The sequence below is a fragment of the Ursus maritimus genome, unplaced genomic scaffold (genome assembly GCF_017311325.1).
Source record: "Ursus maritimus isolate PB19 unplaced genomic scaffold, ASM1731132v1 scaffold_10, whole genome shotgun sequence".
NCBI lineage: Eukaryota > Metazoa > Chordata > Mammalia > Carnivora > Ursidae > Ursus > Ursus maritimus.
Window position 1 is genome coordinate 15,798 of NW_024423344.1, and position 23,480 is coordinate 39,277.

The window sequence follows — 23,480 nt, forward strand, 5'->3', positions numbered from 1 at the left end:
GGAAAGAGAATGAAAAGGTTGAAAAAAGAGAAAAAGAAAAAGAAAAGAAATTGAAGAGGATTCCAAGTAAGTCCTTCATTAACCCCTGTATAGAAATTAAAATAAAAATGTATAAATATTCAATAAAATCTTTGGAGGCAGTTTGTCCTACAATGGGTTAAGAGAAGTTTTTTATTAGAGATCTCAAGAAATGAGCTTTCATTAGTTTACTAACCAATTCCTAATGGTTTTGCAAACTACTCAGAGTGGATCTAGATGTAAAATTTTAATACGATATCTTCGGTTAATAAAAACAATGCTAATTATTTGACACAGAGAGAGAGAGCATAATAAACATAACCCAAAACAGGAACATTTGAGGATACAGTATCTCACAAGATATAAAAAACAAAAGAACAGGCCCACAACGGAGTCACTTATGCTAAGCCCCACAGTCACCAAACCAAGACTTAATTTAATTTATGGTTTGAGCTCTCCCAGAAATGGATGATCAAACCAGGCAATTAGGAGCTACCTAATCAGCACTAGTGAGGTAATCTGCCTGATAGAACCCTGAGTGCCCTACAGGAACGTGACCTTGCCACAACCAATCCACTTTTTGTTATCTTATACAGCTCTTCAGAGTTCTTTTCTAACTGCTAGATGGGATGCTGCCAGAATCACAAATCATTCAATAAAGCCAATAGATCTTTAAAATTTACTCAGCTGAATTATTTTTAACACAAATAACTCCTACAATATGTGAAGAATGAGTACCTTTTCATGTAGTCATTTCAATGTGATTTTAATCACTACCCTTTGGAAGGGCTTCAAATTTTAAACTTTATACTTTTATCACATATTTTGCCATAAACATATAAAGAAAAAGAACTAGTTTCAAGATAGAGCTTGCGTTTGTATGCCAAAATTCTTATCTCTGTGGTTAACAATTTCATGCCTTACATGTCTGAGATGACAAGCCTCAAGAATAATTTTTAAACCTACGATGATAAAACTTATCACATATATGACATGTACCATTTTTTCATATCTGAATATTTTATATTTGGTAGTTTTGGAAAACTAACATCTTTGTAAAGATTATACAGTAATTATTTCATCTTCAGAGCATAGACACCTTTTAGAAATCTTAAAATAATATTTTATAGGAAAAAAATTACAAACAATAAAGAATAAAATAAATTTTTCTTATACTAATCAACTTCAAGAATACTCCTATTTTACCTCTTTGCACAAAGCGTTAATTACTTTTAAAAGTGAGAATAATTTCACTGGCATCAAAGGTGCTCCGGTAAAATATTCAAATGGTTGAAAGAGGAGAAGTTATTTTGAACTGTCTTACAGGACTCTGTTAAATTACTGACTTTTGTGATTTAGAAAAACACAAAAGTACAGTGAATGTGTGTTGTAAAATTGAGTAACAGCTGCATCCAAAATCAATCCACAGTGGGCCTGATTTACATCAACTTCTGGATCCCCTGCATATCTTTACTGTCTATGGTCCTCACTTTGAAGCTATTGACAGCATGAGAGCAAAGGAGAAATAAAATGAGAATTAGAAGTACTGCATTTTTCAAAGACAGCAGCAGATGGGTAATCTGTATTTATAGCCATTTACCCCAAAATACACCTGGCTACACAATGAATTTTATAAACAGAAATTATTTTTGAATAATAATTTAACTTATTTGCTACAACATGGACAGCACTGGAGGAGATAATGCTAAGTGAAATAAGTCAAGCAGAGAGAGACAACTATCATATGATTTCTCTCATCTATGGAACATAAGAACTAGGATGATCGGTAGGGGAAGAAAGGGATAAAGAAAGGGGGGGTAATCAGAAGGGGGAATGAAACCTGAGAGACTATGGACTATGAGAAACAAACTGACGACTTCAGAGGGGAGGGGGGTGGGGGAATGGGATAGACCGGTGATGGGTAGTAAGGAGGGCACGTATTGCATGGTGCACTGGGTGTTATACACAACTAATGAATCATCGAGCCTTACATCGGAAACCGGGGATGTACTGTATGGTGACTAACATAATATAATAAAAAATCATTAAAAAAAAAAAAAAGAAAAGAAAATGAAAAAAAAATACTGGTATTTAAGAATGTGAGGAGAAGACAAGAACATGGATAACTGCTGAGTCAGTTGTACTGCAATGACCACTCACGTACCTTTCAATTTTGAGTCTGTGATTGTTAGTCTTGATGGTGAGGAGTGTGGGGGAAATGCAAATGAAAACACTTATTTCAAGGCTTGATTATTTCACTGGCTCTATAATTTCTCAATACGTTGAAAAACAAACCCTTCCATACTGTGCATATGATTTTAGTGGCCACTGTCCGTGATAGTTAACACCTCCTTACACTATTACAATGAACTGAGTTTGGATTACTCTTCCTTTTTTGAATGAATAAGCTCGGATCAGTTAGTGACTTGCAAAATGGTAGAATTCCATCACAGATTCTCCAGACTGGCCTTGGCCCTTACCCACTATTGTCTTGTACTTGATAAAATGTCAGGAGAGAAAGGTCGAAATGTCTCTCCCTGTTCACTTTGAATGCGGCACTCCCTGATTTCAGATACCCTTAGGTACAAGCTACACATCGAAATCTATGTTGAATTGGAAGAAAGTTTTGCATGTGTTTTTGATTTATCCCCAAACAAAACTGCCTTCTGTGTAGAAGCTACTGCTTTGCTCTTTTCTAAACTGAAAGAGTTCTACCCTATAGTAACAGTGATGAAACCATGTGTTGATAAAGGGCTCAACTACCTTGGTGGGGCTATTCTGAAGGGGTCTTCAAAACCTGAAAAGCTCAAGTGCAATAGATGGTCTCAGCTCCCAAATGCTGCTGTCGGGTACTCATAGCTGCTGTGAGGTCCGCTTGAGGAAACTGATGTCACCAAGGGAGAGTTCTCAGGGAGTCTGATGGGAAAGGAAGGGAGAGAGAAACCCCAATGCAGACAAATCTTAAATGCATCTGGGTGTGAGAGAAACTCTGGGAGCCAGGTAGAACAGGTATTTCTGTGGTGTCGTTCAAAAATTCCCATGGACCCTCTCCATCTTCAAATCCCTGTCTTGCTTTCTTGAAATCCCCACTTTTTCTGCATCTATTCAGAGGATCACATAGTTCTTATCCTTTCTTTTATTAATGTGCTATATCATACTGGTTCATTTGTGAATACTGAACCACCCTTAAAGCCCAGGAATAGATCCCACTTGATGGTGGTGAGTGATTCTTTTCATGTACTGTTAGATTTCATTTTGCTAGTATTTTGTTGAGGATTTTTGTATCCGTGTTCATCAGGGATATATTGGCCTGTAATTCTCTTTTTTAGTGGGGTCTTTGTCCTGTTTTGGAATCAAGGGAATGCTGGCCTTATAGAACGAGTTTGGAAGTTTTCTTTACATTTCTATTTTTTGGGAACAGTTTGAGAAGAATAGGTATTAACTCTTCTTTAAATGTTTGGTAGAATTCCCGTGGGAAGCCATCTGGACCTGGACTTTTGTTTGTTGGGAGATTTTTGACTATTGGTTCAATTTCTTTACTGGTTATCAGTCTGTTCAAGTTTTCTATTTCTTACATTTTCAGTTTTGGTAGTTTATATGTTTCTAGGAATTTCTCCATTTCTTCCAGGTTGTCCAATGTGTTGGCATATAATTTTTCATAATATTCTCTTAAAATTGTTTATATTTCTGTGGTACTGGTTGTGATTGCTCTTCTCCCATTTACAATTTTATTTATTTGGGTGTTTTCTCTTTTCTTTTTGAAAAATCTGCCTAGGGTTTTATCAATTTTATTAAGTCTTTCAAGGAACCAGCTCTTAGTTTCAGTGATCGCGTCTACTGTTTTTTGTTTGTTTCTATAACATTTATTTCTGCTCTAATTTTTGTTATTTCCCTTCCTCTACTGGATTTAGACTTCATTTTTGGTTCTTTTTCTAGCTCTATTAGGTGTAAATTTAGGTTGTGCATTTGAGATTTTTCTTGCTTCCTGAGGCAGGACTGTACTGCTATACACTTCTCTCTTTTGGCCCCTTTTGCTGCATCCCAAAGGTTTTGGACTGCTGTGTTTTCATTATCATTTGTTTACATGTATTTTTAAAAATTCTTTTAATTTCCTGGTTGACCCATTCATTCCTGAGTAGGGTGTTTAACCTCCACATATGTGTAGTCTTTCCAAATGTTTTCTTGTGGTTGACTTCAGGTTTCATAGCATTGTGGTCAGAAAATATGCATGGTATGATCTCAATCTTTTTGTACTGGTTGAGGCCTGATTTGTGACCTAGTATGTGATTTATTCTAGAGAATGTCCCATATACACTTGAAAAGAATTTGTATTCTGCTGCTTTAGGATGAAACATTCTGAGCTGTTCCTTTCGGGCTGAGATTTTGTGTCTTTAGAAAGTTATCCGAGGGGCGCCTGGATGGCACAGCGGTTAAGCATCTGCCTTCGGCTCAGGGTATGATCCCGGAGATCTGGGATCGAGCCCCACATCAGGCTCTTCTGCTGTGAGCCTGCTTCTTCCTCTCCCACTCCCCCTGCTTGTGTTCCCTCTCTCGCTGGCTGTCTCTATCTCTGTCGAATAAATAAATAAAATCTTTAAAAAAAAAAAAAAAGAAAGTTATCCGCATGGAGGGAGATGTTACAGAAGGGAGGGGACATTGACTTTCCAAAGGTCTTTTGGCTACAAGTGGCATGTTCACATATTTCCTTTCAATGGATGTCATTTAGGACATGTGGGGGGGGAGGTAGAGTGAGGTGTGGTCACAAGAGTTGCACATGCTAGGTGACAGGGATGGGAGAAGGAGGGGACTCCAAATGAGGGTGGTAGAAGCCAATGCTGACTATTTCATGGATGGGTCCAGACTATGGTGAAGCAACAAAGGCGATGTGGTTAAGGAAATGTCCTACTTGCATTCATGTGGAAGCAGTGAGGGAATTTATATAACAAATATAATGTTTAGGAAGAAGATAAAGATGAAGAGTTATAGGGAGGAAATTGAAAAAGAAACTTTAAAAAGCATCCTCTGCCTATGTAATCATTTGTTCTTTCTCATTCTGAATGTTGCATACTACTATTTTCTCTCATTTCTCATGGGCCCACCTTTGGCCATCTTAGACCCTCCACTTTGACTTCATGGATTGGATTTCTTTGGGTAAAAGATTTTAAAGCTTGGGGTTTCCTCCTTTCCTTTGCGTCTTTGGAAGCTCCCTCTAGTGAGAGTAACCCAAAACATCTGACTTGAATATTCATTACCTTGCGTAATCCCGGGTATACTGAGGGATTTTGTCGTATACTGAGGAGAGCCAGTGTTGGTGACGTGGTCACACAGGCAGGCTTTGTGAGGCTCAGGGGTTTAAGCAGATTCCAGATTCTGAGGTGCTAGAGTCCACCTGAGGCAGGAGGTGTGAGCCACTTTGTTGTGATGGTTAATCAGTGGATCTCTTGGGTGAATGTCATCCCTTAAAGGTGGTCATGTTAACGACTTACTGCAGGAACAATGGGGTCATTGTAGTGGCGTTCTTAGGGAAGCACTCAGGAGAAAGGCTTATTTGCCAACACACTGAATTTATTCTGTCTGAGAGGCTCTTCACTGATTAGCTAAGTGAATTTGGAAAAGTGCATCCAACTTTCCTCGTTTGGAAAATAAGGCTTTTGGCACAGTTGCCTCCTAAGGTAACTTTTGGCTCTAATGTTATGTTGTTCCAAGAGAACATGGTGGTTTCATAAAAAACGGTTCTCTCAGCCCTAGCAGACAGTTCCTGGAAAGAAGAAAACTGAATGGATCTGTTTTTTCAATTTTAGCTCTGGAACAACCAATTCTTTCATCTTTTCAACCTTGGGGAAAAAAAAGTTAAACTATACCTGTCATAGAATGCTTCTATTTTAGCTATACTAGTATTTACTAAGTTCAGGCTAGAAAAGACGTTAATACTAACAACGTTATCAGCATAAAGTTGTACATACTTTTAAAAAAGCATGTCTGCCCATTTGGTCATTTGTTCTTTCTTATTCTGAAAGTTGCATATGTGTATTTTCTCTCAGTTCTCACAGGCCTTTGACCATCTTAGACCCTGAAATCTGACTTACTGGGCTGAATTTCTTTGGCTGGGTTTGATGCTGAGGCACATTGGTCTGGATATTTCTCATGCTGTTCCTCTGCTGTTGGGCTTGATGATTAGGAGTCAGTTATTTGCGTACTAGTTAGGAATAACTCCCCTAGTCTTTCACACCCTAACCCCAATCCCATTTCAGGATGATGTCAATATTCTATTATAAGAAAAGAAAACAAAATGAAAAGAAAAGAGAAGAGAAGAGCAAAGCAAAGCAGAGGGCCTTTTTTGGAAGATCCCAGGAAGTGGGACCTTTCACCCTGAGAGAGGTCTGGTGGGATTCTGCGTGGAGGCACCCTCAGGATTCACAGTCTTGTTGCTCAGACTCTGCCTGTTAACCCCACGGGACCAAGTATGGAGAAGCCAGAGCAGTAGCAATGTCGTGGCTTTGTTAAGCCCCCTCATCCAGCTGCCATGGCAGGAAGTTCAGGTTTGGCACTGGGAAGAAAGGTGCTTGAGTCTTGGGTCTGTTACTTCCTGACTGTGTGACCTCAGCAAGTCATTTAAGTTTTGTGAACTTCAATTTCCTTCCCTGTAAAATGGGGCTTGATGATACTTATAGAAATTCCAACATGTGGTGTGTTTTTTCCACGCCACTAAGCAAGCAATTCTTAGACACCAGTGGTCTACCTGGAGACAATATCAGATCCCACAGGTTAAGCGTGCAGTCCTACAGGACAGCCCTCCCTGACTCCAGATGCCAGGTGAAAGTCCAAGTTGTCACCTGGACTTCGGACCAACTAACTGTAGATGGGTGTCCCAATGACTCCTCCTTGGGATCCATTTATTTCCTAGAGTGACTCACAGAACTCAGAAACATTTTATGTACTATACTACTGGTTTATTTAAAAAGCTGTAACCCAGGAACGGCCAGATGTAAGAGATGTACAGGACAGGATATGGGGAAGGGACGGAGCTCTCATGCTCTCTGGGACACCGCTCTCCCTGCATCTCCTTGTGTTCACCAACCCAGAAGTGCTCCAAACTCTGTGCTTGTGGGGTTTTATGGAGGCTTCATTGAATAGGCATGGCTGATTAAATCATTGACCATTGGTCATTAAGTCAATCTTCAGCCCTTCTCTCCTCCCCAAAGCCTGAGGGATGGGACTGGAAGTTCCAGGCCTCCAATCATATCATTGTTTCCTCCGGCAACCAGTCCCCATTCTTTTGGGTTTCCAAGAGTTACCTCATTAACATAAACTGAAGTGTGGTTGAAAAGGGCTTGTGATGAATAACAAAAGACATCTTTAGGGGCGCCTGGGTGGCGCAGTCCTTAAGCTGCTGCCTTCAGCTCAGGGCATGATCCTGGAGTCCTGGGATCCAGCCCCACATCAGGCTCCTCTGTTAGGAGCCTGCTTCTTCCTCTCCCACTCCCCCTGCTTGTGTTCCCTCTCTCGCTGGCTGTCTCTCTGTCTGTCAAATAAATAAATAAAATCTTAAAAAAAAAAGACATCTTTATGACTCTCTCTTTTTTAAGATTTTATTTATTTATTTGACAGAGAGAGAGCACAAGCAGGGGGAGCTGCAGACAGAGAGAGAGGGAGAAGCAGGCTCCCTGCTTTGCGGGAGCCTGATGCGGGGCTCCATCCCAGGACAATCCCAGGACCTTGCGATCATGACCTCAGCTGAAGGCAGACACTTAACTGACTGAACCACCCAGGTGCCCCATCTTTATGGTTCTCTTATCACTTAGGAAATTCAGAAGGTTTTAGGAGGTTTGTGGTGGGGAAACTGGGATGAAGAACAAATAAATACTTAATCACTATATCACAGGGGAATTTCATATCTCATGGAGCTGTTATGAGGATGAAATGAGATATGTCAAACACAGAGCCTGGGGCATAGGACATCATAAGCACTCCACAAGTGCTGGCTGTTTCTATTATGAAAGTTCTTTCATTTGGGGTCCTTATCCCTCCAGGTGAAATTAATTTGAATTCCCACAAGTCGCCAGCACCAGTGTATGGCAATGCGTAACCAAAGGAAAAAACACACAGCTATAAATCTGTCACTTTTCTGTTGATGTGATCATTTTTAGATATTTAAATATTCATGTATTTGGCAAATGCATTAGGTCCAGAGTGATAAATCCGAAACATATAGATGGTTATCCAAGACATTAAAGGGAGACAGATGGTCTTTTGGGTATCAGAGATCGACCAAGTTTGCATTAGGAATTCAGGCTGTTACATGTCATTAAGTTTCAAGCCACTTTTCCTTCCTTCTCTATACGCTGCAGCACGAGGTACACTGTATCGACTCGAGCAAAGTACAATGCGGATCAATATGATCAACTTTAAGGGGAACTGGAAGTACAGAGAATGTATACCTTAAAAAATCTGATTTTCCCTTTAACGGGAAATAGCTTTATTATTTTAGGTATAGGTCGGCAAGTACAGTTTCTATTTTCTTAAAACACATTTAAAAATTACAATTTATTAATAAATTAAAATTTTATTTTTTGGGGAAAAATCTTCGCAATATAGACTTCCCACTCCAACAACCCCTTTTAAACATTTTGCTTCATTTTTTCCAACATAAAATTTCTTTCACACATAAGATTGTTCTCTTTGTTATGATGATATTGTATACATTATTTATTTTCTGATTTTTTTATTTTTCATTGTCAAGGGAGAAAAGGAGATGAAACTGAAAAAGAACAAAGACCTTTACTTGGAGTCTCAGAACTGCAGTTTGGGGAAGCACAGATTCTGGAGAAACCAGAAAAATGTCCTGTTCAAGTAGGGAAAGCAAGGGGTTTTTATGAGAAAGAAGGAAGGCTAATTACATAATTTAGATAAAGAAGAGAAGAGGAAAAAAAACCCTGCTAATTAGGTGCTGACCAGTTGAGCTGCTTCTGATTTTTACCTGATTATTTTATTGGTATTATCAAATGAAACTGTCCCTGGTATGTATTAATTCACTTTACTGTTATCATATGATCTGAATATCAGTTGGTCTGTTGAAATTTTATGAGCAACTGCTCATCAAACATTTGCCACTTCTATCCCAGTTCAAGAGTTCATTTCTTGGAAAGGCAAATGGAGCTTTAAAATGAAGTATGTTATGTCTAGAGATTGTAGACAATTCCACATTGTAACTGAACCTACATGAGTTTGTACCTTGTTGGGTCACAAATACACCAGAGGGAGTTGCAGCAAATAAGGAGATCACAGGGAATAACTTCCAAAGCCATGACTGCCTCAGCAAGGGTGAAGGAGTTCCTTTTATTTAGGGTTAGGAAGAATAGATAGGGAAGCTTGTTATTGTATGTAGAGGTGTGCATAAGGCCATGCATGTGCCTAAAGGAGATATGCCTATATGGACATCATATGTTATGTAAATGAGGCTGAGGCTCCTCCATGGGCAGAGAGTTTAGTATTATAATGAGGTAAAGGTAGCTGTCAGTTATTCTAGAGGTCACTCCATGGTCTATCTGCACAGGGGTTAGTTGGGGGTTACCCTCAAAATGGTCTGGGCTGTGTGGGCTGGAGGGAGGTCTTGTCAGGGCAGTTGCCATCAAGTGTGGGTGGTTTTGGGTTTAATTTGCTTAAGTTAAGAGGTGAGCCAGAGAGAAGAGCTTAAGGAAAAATGTAAGACAAACGTTAGTGAGTACAAGGAGGTGGTCAGTAAAGCTCAGGTCTTGGGGTCTAGCTGGTGATGACATCACCTATCATTATTATGTTATATGCATCTGAAATCCATTTTAATGTTAATTAATAATAATTACGATAGTTAATGTTTAGTGAGTGTTTATTATGTATCAGGCACTATTTAACCAATTATGTGAGTTAATACATTTACATCTTACAACATTCCTGCAAGGCAGATACTATTACTAGTCCTACGTTACAGACAAGGAAAAAAACAACAACAAAAGCCAGGACCCAAAGAGTATTCAATAACTTGCCTGAATTGTTGACAACAATAAATGGCAAAGCCAGGATTTACTCCCAGGTGGTCTGGATGCAAAGTCTCTTAACAACTGCTCTAAATCATTCTCAATCAATTACTGCTAAGTTAGGAGGTGATATTTACTTTAAGCAGAGGCAGTGACTGTTTTCACATGTCTAATCATGTCATCTTAGTGTTTATATAGACATCACCTAGTAAAGGGATTCAGTACATGCTGTTTTGGAATGAATGTGTGAATATCTGATTTGGGAATGTGTGAATATCTGATTTGGGCATGTTGGGGAGTAATGATTTTTCTTAACCCTATAAGATTCTTCTAGCTGGTCTAAGAATTAAATCAGAATGAAACAGATTAACAGGAGAAAAAACCCAAAGTTTAATTATGTACATGTGGAGGCCCAATAATGAAATTGAGACCAAGGCAGGCAATTTTCATGCTTTTTAGACAAAGAGACAGTAAATCTGTGAGGAATTGACAAGACAAAGAAAACTTATGTTTCAGTTCTTCAATTAGTAAGAAATTCTAAACAGAATTTGGGCTGGGGTCGTAGTAAATTAGTAAAAGTACAAGTTTGTTTACACAGATTCCTCAGCCCTGAATTCCCTATCTCTGGTGACAAGGATGTCTGTTTACCTCCTGGTACAGGGAAGGTCCCTTTCACATGGGAGATTTATTTCTTGTTTTCAAGAGACAAAGCAGGACAATCAGAGTGCCTTCTTGTACTGAAAGTTTTCTTCAAAGTAAAGTTTAATTCAAAATAATATGCCAAAGTGACAGACTTCAGGGTGGCCTGCCCTCTACTCATTCCATGAGGTCAGGATTACTTTAATCCCAAAACCAGGCAAAGACCCCAACAAAAGGAGAATTACAGACCGATATCCCTGATGGATATGGATGCCAAAATTCTCAACAAGATCCAATGGTAATAGTATCCAAAGAGTACATTAAAAGGATTGTGCATCATGACCAAGTGGGATTCATCCCTGGGATGCAAGGATGGTTCAACATTCACAAATCGATCAGTGTGATAGATCACATTAATAAGAGAAGAGACAAGAACCATACGATCCTCTCGATTGATGCAGAGAAAGCACTTAACAAAATACAGCATCCTTTACTGAATAAAACCCTTCAGAGTGTAGGGATAGAGGGTATATTCCTCAATTTCATAAAAACCATCTATGAAAAGCCTGCAGGGAATATCATTCTCAATGGGGAAAAGCTGAGAGCCTTTCCCTTAAGATCAGGAACACAACAAGGATGCCCACTCTTGCCACTATTATTCCAGATAGTATAGAAGTCCTAGCAAAAGCAATCAGACAACAACAACAAAAAGAATAAAAGGTATTCAAATCTGCAAAGAAGTCAAACTCTCACTCTTCGCAGATGATATGATACTTTATATGGAAAACCCAAAAGTCTCCACCCCCAAATTACTAGACCTCATACAACAATTCAGTAATGTGGCAGGATACAAAATCAATGCTCAGAAATCAGTTGTATTTCTATACATGAACAATGAGACTGAAGGAGAGAAATTAGGGAATCGTTTCCATTTACGCTAGTACCAAAAACCATAAGATATCTTGGAATAAACATAACTGGAGAGGTAAAGGATCTATACTCTAGAAACTACAGAACACTGATGAAAACATTGAAGAAGACACAAAAAGATGGAAAAACACTCCATGCTCACGTGTTGGAAGAATAAACATAGTTAAAATGTCTATGCTACCCAGAGCAATCTACACTTTCAACGCCATCCCAATCAAAATACAAGTGACATTTTTCCAAAGAGCTGGAACAAACAATTCTAAAATTCGTGTCGAACCAGAAAAGATCCCGAACAGCCAAGGAAATGTTGAAAAATAAAAACAAAGCTGGGGGCATCACATTGCCTGATTTCAAGCTATACTACAAAGCTGTGATCACCAAGACAGCATGCTACTGGCAGAAAAAAAGACACACAGACCAATGGGACAGAAAAGAGACCCCAGATATGGACCCTCGGCTCTATGGTCAACTAATCATTGAGAAAGCAGGAAAAAAATCCAGTGGAAAAGAGACAGTCTCTTCAATAAATGGGGCTGGGAAAATTGGACAGCTATATACAGAAGAATGAAACTTGACCACCCTCTCACACCATATACAAAGATAAACTCCAAATGGATGAAAGACCTCGATGTGAGACAGGAATCCAACAAAATCACAGAGGAGAACATAGGCTGTAACCTCTTCGACATCGGCCACAGCAAAATCTTTCAGGACACATCTCGAAAGGCAAGGGAAACAAAAGAAAAAATAAACTTTTGGGTCTTCATCAAGATAAAAAGTTTCTGAACAGCAAAGGAAACATTCAACAAAACAAAGAGGCAGCCCACGGAATAGGAGAAGATATTTGCAATGAAAATACAGATATAAGGCTGGTATCCAAGATCTATAAAGAACTTCTCAAACTCAATAAAGGAGAAACAAATCATCAAATCAAAAAATGGGCAGAAGATATGAACACACTTTTCTAATGAAGACATATAAATGGCTAACACAAAAAAAAAATGTTCAAAATCATTACCCATCAGGGAAATACAAATCAAAACCGCACTGAGATACCACCTTACGCCAGTTAGAATGGCAAAAATGGATAAGGCAAGAAACAACAAATGTTGGAGAGGATGTGGAGAAAGGGGATCCCTCTTACACTGTTGGTGGGAATGCAAGTTGGGACAGCCACTTTGGAAAAAAGTGTGGAGGTCCCTCAAAAAGTAGAGCTACCCTATGACCCAGCAATTGCACTACTGGGTATTTACACCAAAGATACAGACGTAGTGAAGAGAAAGGCCATATGCAATACAATGTTCATAGCAGCATTGTCCACAATAGCCAAACTGTGGAAGGAGCCGAGATGCCTTTCAACAGATGAATGGATAAAGAAGATGTGGTACATTTATATACAATAGAATATTACTCAGCCATCAGAAAGAATGATTACCCAACAGTTGCAGCAACACGGACGGGACTGGAGGAGATTATGCTATGTGAAATAAGTCGAGCAGAGAAAGAGAATTATCATATGGTTTCACTCATTAGTGAAACATAAGCAATAGCAGGGAGATCGTTGGGAGAAGGAAGGGAAAAATGAAGGGGGGCGGATAACAGAGGGGGAAAGGATCCATGAGAGACTATGGACTCTGAGAAACAAACTGAGGGTTTCAGAGGGGAGGGGTGGGGGATAGGCTAGCCTGGTGATGGTTTTTTTTTTTTTTTAAGATTTTATTTATTTATTTATTTGACAGGGAGAGAGACAGACAGCGAGAGAGGGAACACAAGCAGGGGGAGTGGGAGAGGAAGAAGCAGGCTCCCAGCAGAGGAGCCTGATGTGGGGCTCGATCTCAGCACCCTGGGATCACGCCCTGAGCCAAAGGCAGACGCTTAACGACTGAGCCACCCAGGCGCCCCCCGGTGATGGGTATTAAGGAGGGCATGTATTGCATGGAGCACTGGGTATATGCAAACGATGAATGATGGAAGACCACATCAAAAACTAATGATGTACTGTATGGTGACATAACATAATGAAAAATTTAAAAAAAAGAAAAGAAATGTAAAGTAGAAGACATGGTGATGTATGTTAAGCAGAACATTAATGTTTGGCTATATAGAGATTTCAAGAATGAATGGAAACAAGGTTAAACAAACTCATGATCTGTGATTAACCTGTCACATTTCATTAATTCTACTAATATTGACCTTATAAATTAGAAAGGACTTACAAAGTAATTTAATGTTTTAAAAAGAATTTTCTTTTCTTTATTTGCAAAAGAGCGAGCTAGAGAGAATGAGCAAGAGCAGTTGGGGTGGGGGGCAGAGGGAGAAGGAGAGACAGGTACTTAACCAACTGAGCCACCCAGGGGCCTCCAAATTAATTTCACCTTTAACAAAAGTGCTGCTCTGGAAGAACTGTGTGTACTAGGCCAGGAAAATCTCTACTTTTCAGAGTCAGCCAGTGAGCCCTTCATCCCCCTATATGAGAAAGTTCTAGCCAAGTGTTTATCTCCCCCCACCAAGAACAGATAGATATCCCTGAGACTGAGAAGGTATAAGACCACTGCAGACATGGAAGAATGCAAATAGTCCCATACTCAGAAGGTGTTAGGATAGGAGGGGGTACATATGCTCCTTCCTATAAAGACAAATCACGTCCGGGGATCCCTGGGTGGCTCTATCAGTTAAGTGGCCAAGTCTTGATTTTGACTCAGGTCATGATTTCAGGGTGGTGAGACTGAGCCCCGTGTCAGCCTCTGCACTGGGTGTGGAGCCTGCTTAAGATTCTCTCTCTCTTCCTCTGCACCTCCTCAAAAAAGACAAAGCACATCAGGTCAGAGATCCATTTGTGAAGGTGCCTCATACTCTTTGCTCTAGATGAATGGCCCTAAAAAGAAAATGTTGGCAGAAAGACCATCATAGAGAGAATGTCTATTTATGAGGTAAACCTGCAATAACTCAGGATTCCGCGAACAGAAGCAACCTCTGGTTCAGAGTTTTTGTGTGGGGCAGGGACTTGCAGAACTTCCTAAATTTGTACTACTAAGGACTTTTCCCCAAAGAACCAACTGTGTATTTTCTTTTTAAGGACGTGTCTCCAATGTCATAGTCGAGAAGAAGGTATCTTTTCCCCTCAGATGTAAAGACAGAAACCACCAAAAGACGACATCCAAATAAAGGCCTGAACCTCAACCCTGGTGGGAGATTCAGAACCAAGACAACTTACCACTGTGATGAAAAACCACCGGGGAGATGACAGGGTGTACCATTCTTGTGCCTATCTCACTGGAACCGGCGGCGAAGACGCAGAGGTCAGACGCGTTGCATCCTACCCGCCAGGCCAAGGAATGTGAGCCAAGAAGAACCGTCTGTAAAACAAGTACAGCTTTGAGTTCAGGTCTTAGGGATTGCACTCTGGGAGACACAGACTCACCCCCATGCTGCGCCTGGGTGGCTTAGTTGTTAAGCGTCTACCTTCATCTCAGGGCGTGATCCCGGCGTTCTGGGATCGAGCCCCACATCAGGCTCTTCTTCTGGGAGCCTGCTTCTTCCTCTCCCACTCCCCCTGCTTGTGTTCCCTCTCTCGCTGGCTGCTGGTTGTCTCTCTCTCTGTCAAATAAATAAATAAAATCTTAAAAAAAAAAAAAGAGTCACCCCCAAACTGAAAGTGTGCTCCCCACTGCCAGCAGGGAGTGCAGGCTCAAAGAGGTCAAAATCACAGGGTCGCACAAGCTGGGAAAGAATTAGGATTGCTGCGAGCAGACCTTAAACTAATGCATGGATGGCGGTTTGGCTACCAGGTGTTCCATGATGTCTATTTCAGACCAAAGCAGGAGGATGTGGTCCTGGAGGTGGCCCAGAGGTCAGTGATCATTTGCAACTACTGACAAAAGTCCAAAGTTCATGCTGCTCCCAGAACCAAAACAGAAGATGTGCATCAACCCTATTTCAACTACATTTTGCAGGACTGTCTTAGCAATGCTTACTCCTCCTGGAATCTTCTTTCACATTGGAAGTGTGTTCTCACTCATCAACCCCTGGATCTTCCATTACATGGAACTGAAACAGGAGATGTGCATAAACCCCACCTCCTCCATGTCTTTTCAACTCTATGTGAGTGACTCTCTCAGTCTTACTTCCTTCTTTCACAACTCTGTTTTTAATAGCGTCTTAGCAGTATTTCATTCTTAAAGAGAAATCGGTGAGGTTCAACAGGCAAACTGCATTAACACATGTTGAAAGTAAGCCCTGATCTTTGCCATCTCAAAACTACCTATTTGGCTGAAATCGGCCTCTGGTCTTTCCTTGTTCAGATTTGTCTCTCACAGACAGAAAGACACTATATTATTCCTAAAGGATGTATCCAACAAGTGGATATGACAATTATAAATATATATGCCCCCAACGGAGGAGCAGCAAGATACACAAGCCAACTCTTAACCAGAATAAAGAGACATACAGATAAAAATAAGTTAATACTAGGGGACCTCAACACTCCACTATCAGCAATAGACAGATCACCTAAGCAGGAAATCAACAGAGAAACAAGAGCTTTGAATGCCATACTAGACCAGATAGACCAATACACCCCAGAACAACAGAATACTCATTCTTTTCTAACGCACATGGAACGTTCTCCAGAATAGATCATATATTGGGTCACAAAACAGACCTTAACTGATACTGAAAGTCTGAGATATTTCTCTGCATATTCTCAGACCACAATGGTTTGAAACTGGAACTCAAACACAAGGAAAAATTTGGAAGGAACTCAAACACTTGGAAACTAAGAACCATCTTGCTCAAGAATGATTGCGTAAACCAGGAAATCAAAAATCAATTTAAACAGTTTATGGAGACCAACGAGAATGAAAACACAACAGTCCAAAACCTATGGGACACTGCAAAGGCAGTCCTAAGGGGAAAATACATAGCCATCCAAGCCTCACTCAAAAAAATAGAAAAATCTAAAATGCAGTTTTTATATTCTCACCTCAAGAAGCTGGAACAGGAACAGTACAGGCCTAACCCACACACGAGAAAGCAGTTGATCAAGATTAGAGCAGAGATCAATGAATTAGAAACAAGGAGCACAGTAGAGCAGATCAACAAAACTAGAAGCTGGTTCTTTGAGAGAATAAATAAGATCGATAAGCACTGGCCAGACTTATTCAAAAGAATAGAGAAAGGACCCAAATTAATAAAAGTATGAATGAAAAGGGAGAGGTAACAACCAACACCAATGAAATAGGAAGGATCATTAGAAACTTTTATCAACAGCTTTATGCCAATAAATTAAACAACCCGAAAGAAATGGAGGCCTTCCTGAAAACCTATAAACTACCAAGACTGAAACAGGAAGAAATTGATTTTTTAAGCAGACCAATTAACTATGAAGAGATTGAAGCAGTGATTAAAAGGTTCTGAAAAACAAGACCCCAGGGCCTGATGGATTCCCCATGGAATTCTACTGAACATTCAAAGAAGAAATAATACCTATTCTCCCAAAGCTGTTTCAAAAAATATAAACAGAAGGAAAACTACCAAACTCATCCTATGAGGCCAGTATTACCTTGATCCCCAAACCAGGCAAAGACCCCAACAAAAAGGAGAATTACAGACTGATATCCCTGATGAATATGGACACCAAAATCCTCAACAAGATCCTGGCTAATAGAATCCAACAGTACATTAAAAGGATTATCCATCATGACCAAGTGGGATTCATCTCTGGGATGCAAGCATGGTTCAACATTCGCAAATCAATCAGTGTGATACGTCATATCAACAAGAAAAGACTCAGGAACCATATGATCCTCTCAATTGATGCAGAAAAAGCATTTGACAAAATACAGCATCCTTTCCTGATTAAAACCCTTCAGAGTGTAGGAATAGAGGGTACATTCCTCAATCTCATAAAAGCCATCTATGAAAAGCCTACAGCAAATATCATTCTCAATGGGGAAAAGCTAGAAGCCTTTCCCTTAAGATCAGGAACAGGACAAGGATGCCCACTCTCACCATTATTATTCAACATAGTACTAGAAGTCCTTGCAACAGCAATCAGGCAACAAAAAGGGTAAAAGGTATCCAAATCGGCAAAGAAGAAGTCAAACTGTCTCTCTTCGCAGATGACATGATACTCTATATGGAAAACCCAAAAGAAGCCACGCCCAAACTATTAGAAGTTATAGAGCAATTCAGTAACGTGGCGGGATACAAAATCAATGCTCAGAAATCAGTTGCATTTCTATACACGAACAATGAGACTGAAGAAAGTGAAATTAGGGAATCCATCCCATTTACAATAGCACAAAACCATAATGCTACCTTGGAATTAACTTAACCAGAGACATAAAGGATCTATATTCTAGAAACTACAAATCACTCTTGAAAGACATTGAAGAAGACACAAAAAGATGGAAAAATATTCCATGCTCATGGATCGGAAGAATTAACATAGTTAAAATGTCCATGCTACCCAGAGCAATCTACACTTTCAATGCTATCCCGATCAAAATACCGAGGACATTTTTCAAAGAACTGGAACAAATAGTCCTTAAATTTGTTGGAAACAGAAAAGGCCCCAATCTCCAAGGAACTGCTTGAAAAGGAAAACAAAGCTGGGGATCACAATGCCGATTTCGAGCTGTACTACAAAGCTGTGATCACAAAGACAGCATGGTACTGGCACAAAAACAGACACATAGACCAATGGAACAGAATAGAGAACCCAGAAATGGACCCTCGGCTCTTTGGGCAACTAATCTTTGATAAAGCAGGAAAGAACATCCGGTAGAAAAAAGACAGTCTCTTCAATAAATGGTGCTGGGCAAATTGGACAGCTACATGCAAAAGAATGAAACTTGACCACTCTCTCACACCATACACAAAGATAAACTCCAAATGGATGAAAGACCTCGATGTGAGACAGGAATCCATCAAAATCCTAGAGGAGAACATAGGCAGCAACCTCTACGACATCGGCCAAAGCAACTTTTTCATGACACATCTCCAAAGCAAGAGAAACAAAAGATAAAAATGAACTTGTGGGACTTCGTCAAGATAAAAAGCTTCTGCACAGCCAAGGAAACAGTCAAAAACTAAGAGGCAGCCTACAGAATGGGAGAAGATATTTGCAAATGGCACTAACAGATAAAGGACTGGTATCCAAGATCTACAAAGAACTTCTCAAACTCAATACACGAGAAACAAATAAACAAATCATAAAATGGGCAGAAGATATGAACAGACACTTTTCCAATGAAGACATACAAATGGCTAACAGACACATGAAAAAATATTCAAAATCATTAGTCATCAGGGAAATTCAAATTAAAACCACACTAAGATACCACCTTACACCAGTTAGAATGGCAAAAATTGACAAGGCAAGAAACAATTGCTGGAGAGGATGTGGAGAAAGGGGATCCCTCCTACATTGTTGGTGGGAATGCAAGTTGGTACAGCCACTCTGGAAAACAGTGTGGAGGTCCCTCAAAAAGTTAAAAATGGAGCTACTAGACTCCAGCCATGCACTACTGGGTGTTTACCCCAAAGATACAGACGTAGTGAAGAGAAGGGCCATATGCACCCCAATGTTCATAGCAGCAATGTCCACAATAGCTAAATCGTGGAAGGAGCCGAGATGCCCTTCAACAGATGACTGGATTAAGAAGTTGTGGTCCAAACTAATGAATCATTGAGCCTTACATCGAAAACCGGGGATGTACTGTATGGTGACTAAGATAATATAATAAAAAATCATTATTAATAAAAAAAAAAAGTTGTGGTCCACATATACAATGGAATATTACTCAGCTATCAGAAAGAACGAGTTCTCAACATTTGCTGCAACATGGACGGCACTGGAGGAGATAATGCTAAAGGAAATAAGTCAAGCAGAGAAAGACTATTATCATATGATTTTTCTCATCTATGGAACATAAGAACTAGAATGATCAGTAGGGGAAGAAAGGGATAAAGAAAGAGGGGTAATCAGAAGGGGGAATGAAACATGAGAGACTATGGACTATGAGAAACAAACTGAGGGCTACAGAGGGGAGGGGGTGGGGGAATGGCATAGACTGGTGATGGGTATTAAGGAGGGCACGTATTGCATGGTGCACTGGGTGTTATACACAACTAATGAATCATCGAACTTTACATCAGAATCCAGCAATATACTGTATGGTGACTAACATAATATAATAAAAAAAAACATTAAAATAAAAAAAATTAAAAAAAAAAAAAAGGGAAGCCCATTCCAGTCCAGTCCACAGTTGGGAAGGAGTTCCGCTTGAATCACACGAGGAATGGAAAGCCCTCCATGGTGCTAAGGATCTAGCTACTTAACCAGAGGCCTTTCCCAGCATGTGACATCTGCTACCTTCATAGTGTGGTCTGGAAATCCTGATCATTCTAAAAGGGCCAAGGCTTCAGCCCAGTGCACTTGATGGCACTCCCTCACAGATGGCCCAATACCATGATCAGGTACCGAGCACATTCTGGCAACCCGAGTCTGGGAGAAAGGACAGCTGCCGGAGCCCCCTGCAGTGTTACCCTCTATGCTTCAGTATCCTGGCCTGTAGGAATGACCTTAAAGGCAGCACACAGGGTGCCCTCTCTGAGTGGGGCATATTTTAAGTTTGTCTCGTATGTGTTAACTATACTCCTGAGCACCCCTCTGAGGCAGCTGCTGTCATGGCCCCTTTATAAGGATGAGATTGCTGAGGCTCAGAGACGGTGTTGAGAGGAAGAAGAGGAGACAGCTGGGCCCTTCTCTCTCCAGAGCTCTCCTTCCTTGTCCCCATTGCACAGGCGCTCACTTTCCTGCGCTGGCAATCAGGCTTCCTTGCAGACCCTGTGGCATGGGGTACCGCCACTCACAGAGCTAGGGCGACTCGAGCCAGATCAGTTTATAGCGGAGAGGTGATGGTGGTAACCATGTCAGGTCTGGATGCCAACCGTACCCAGAGGATGCTGTCTCTAGGGCACACACACAGTCTCTGTGTGCCCAGCTGGACAAGTCCAGGTGTAGCTTCCTGAGGCCAGAACTACGCCCACCTGGACTCCTCCCTTCCCCACATGGCCACAGGCCCCCTTTCGAGGGTCTTTGCCTGCCTGGAGTCCACATGTCCACTCTGTGAGGTGCTCAGCTTGTGTCACCCAGTGTGCTCAGGGGCTTAGTCCCTACAGAGGAAGAAGAGCTTCGGCACCAGCAGGCAGGCCCCTACCATAAAGTCCTGGGTAAGGGAAAATGCCCCAGATCTACTCTAGTCCCCTCTGCTTTCCATGGACACATGTCAAGGCACTGATGACCTCCACCTGCCAAACCCAATGGCCACCCTCTACTGCCACCTCCCCTGACTGCACCACTGACTACACCCTCTTCAGCAGGGCCTTCTCTGCTCCAACCATCCATGCCCTCCACCTCCCTCACATCCCAGTAGGTGTGTCCTTAAGAATGCCTCTGCCTCTGATCACCAGCTCCAGACCTGAAATACCATCCCTGTGCCCGGACCTCTGTCCTGCCCTCCAGGTGTTCCCATCAGGACATGTGGGAGGAACCTTACCCTTCACATGGCACATTCCTAAGTCTTTGCCCCCCTCTCACCCAGAGGGCCCCGGGATGGGGCCTAGGAGCTTGGTCAGGAATCCCGCCTCCATCCTCCAGCCAACCCTCACCAAGTCCTGCCAAGGCTTACTTGACAGCACATCTCCAATCATCTCAAGGCTTGGCCTCCCACCACACAGCTGCCAGCACCTCCCAACACTTCTCCAAGTCCTCTGTCCCCTGAGCCACCCTGCCTAAGGCCACTCATGGCTCTGCCCCAGTCTGGAAACCCAACATACCCCCCACCCTACATCACAGCTCCTTCCAGCACTCTGCAGCTCCCGCTAAGTTGGGGCGTTTCTCCACAAAGCAACAACTTAGGGATCTGTGTATCCAGCCCCACTGCCTGTCACTGAGCAGAGCCCAGTGTTGAGTGTGTGGGTGTGTACTCTGGCCTTAAATGGAGGAGAGGGCTCAAGTGGGTCAAGCCAGCAGGGACTGCAGGCAGAGCCTGGGGTGGGTGTTCAGGAGGAGGCACATTGCCCTTCCATGTGGAAGAGGAGCAGCCACAAGGCTGAACAGGGCCTGAGACAGGCTGCCTAGGGCCTACCACAATATCAGTATGGCAGGATGGGCAGGGAAGGGAGGCCTCACTATGAAGACTGGACATGTAGAGAGGGTCCTTGGTGTCCTGGGAAGCCCAGGCCGGGCTCACAGAAGGACTCAAAGCTAGGCATTTAGAGAGGACTTGTGGAGGGAGGGCCAGCATAAGAGACGCACTTTGGCAAGAGTGAGGGTGGGATGTGAGTCTCACAGCCCTCATGACAGCCTACGTGGTGCGTGGGACTACTCTGGTCCCACCACACAGACTCTGGGAGATGCACCACCTCACTGCTCACCCTGTACAGTTAGGAAGAAAAGGGCAACACCCTCGGCCCTGACAGAGTCTCAGGGTGACCTTCGGCAAACCCCTTCTCTTCTCAGGACCTCGTCTGGGGCCCCTTCTCACCCCCAACACTCTGGAAACAGAAGACATGAGAACATGGAACACTTGCCTCAGCCCAGGCCGTGACCAGGGAGCAGGAGCATGGGTGCAGGGGTTCTGTGACTCTGCAATCAGACCCACACCCAGATCCCAGCACATCCTCTTCTGGGCTAAGTGTGGGAGCCCTGGGAGACACAGGCAGGCCTGGAAGGGGCTTGACAGCAGAGACATTCCTGGGGCTGTTCTGACACCCAGTGGTGATTCTCAGAACCAGCTGCTCCAAGAAAGAAGTGCAGCTGCTCCCCAGCAGGGAAGTGGGGCAGAGAAAGAGAGAGAAGAGGGTGGGGTGGGAGGAAGGGGGGAGGGAGGCTAAAGATGAAGGGAGAGAGAGGGACTAGGACAGAGGGTGGAAAGTGTGGGAGGAGGAAGTCTATTTTAGGCCAGTGGTTCTCAAGACTTGAACTTACAGTGGAATCAACTTGGCTGACTTGCTGATTCAGGTTTGGGCAGAGTCTGTATTTCTTTTTTTTTTTTTTTTTAAGATTTTATTTATTTATTCGACAGAGATAGAGACAGCCGGTGAGAGAGGAAACACTAGTAGGGAGAGTGGGAGAGGAAGAAGAAGGCTCATAGCGGAGGAGCCTGATGTGGGGCTCGATCCCATAACGCCGGGATCACGCCCTGAGCCGAAGGCAGACGCTTAACCGCTGTGCCACCCAGGCGCCCCAGAGTCTGTATTTCTAAGATTCCTGGGGGCTGCTGGTGGTCTGGGATCACACTCAGAGAACCACGGGTCTAGGGAAGAAATGGAGTGGAAAAGAAGGAACATTTGTGCTACTGCTGTGTGGGGGGGTGCTGGTTCTGTCACTATTACAGCTAGACTTGAGGAGGCCATGCTATGTTCCCATAGTGCTGGCCACGAAGGCCTTCCCGTGGTCCCTCCAGCACATCTGCTGAGCAGGTACAGCCTGCTCTTGTACCTGCCATGCCCACCTGGGCACGAGGGGCAGCTCCTTAGAACTGGGATGAACGGGGGCGCCTGGGTGGCACAGCGGTTGAGCGTCTGCCTTCGGCTCAGGGCGTGATCCCGGCGTGATGGGGTCGAGCCCCACATCAGGCTCCTCTGCTATGAGCCTGCTTCTTCCTCTCCCACTCCCCCTGCTTGTGTTCCCTCTCTCGCTGGCTGTCTCTATCTCTGTCGAATAAATAAAATCTTTAAAAAAAAAAAAAAAAAAGAACTGGGATGAATGGCCCCCACAGGCACCATACCCACAACACCTCTCCACAAGGACCCAAGGCTTCAGCTTCCCACTGTATCTGGCACACATTCCCTGTCCCCACGAGATGCTCACTT

The 23,480-nt window shown here is 42.3% G+C and overlaps 1 long non-coding RNA gene across 1 annotated transcript in view; it reads right to left on the reverse strand.

The window, feature by feature from the left end:
- LOC121100389 overlaps positions 1 to 15,005 on the reverse strand; it is a 25,041-nt gene extending 10,036 nt beyond the window's left edge. Inside the window, exon 1 of the long non-coding RNA XR_005832128.1 lies at positions 14,812 to 15,005. This is a non-coding gene — a long non-coding RNA (uncharacterized LOC121100389). The remainder of the gene's footprint in view (positions 1 to 14,811) is intronic.
- Positions 15,006 to 23,480: the final 8,475 nt, after the last annotated feature.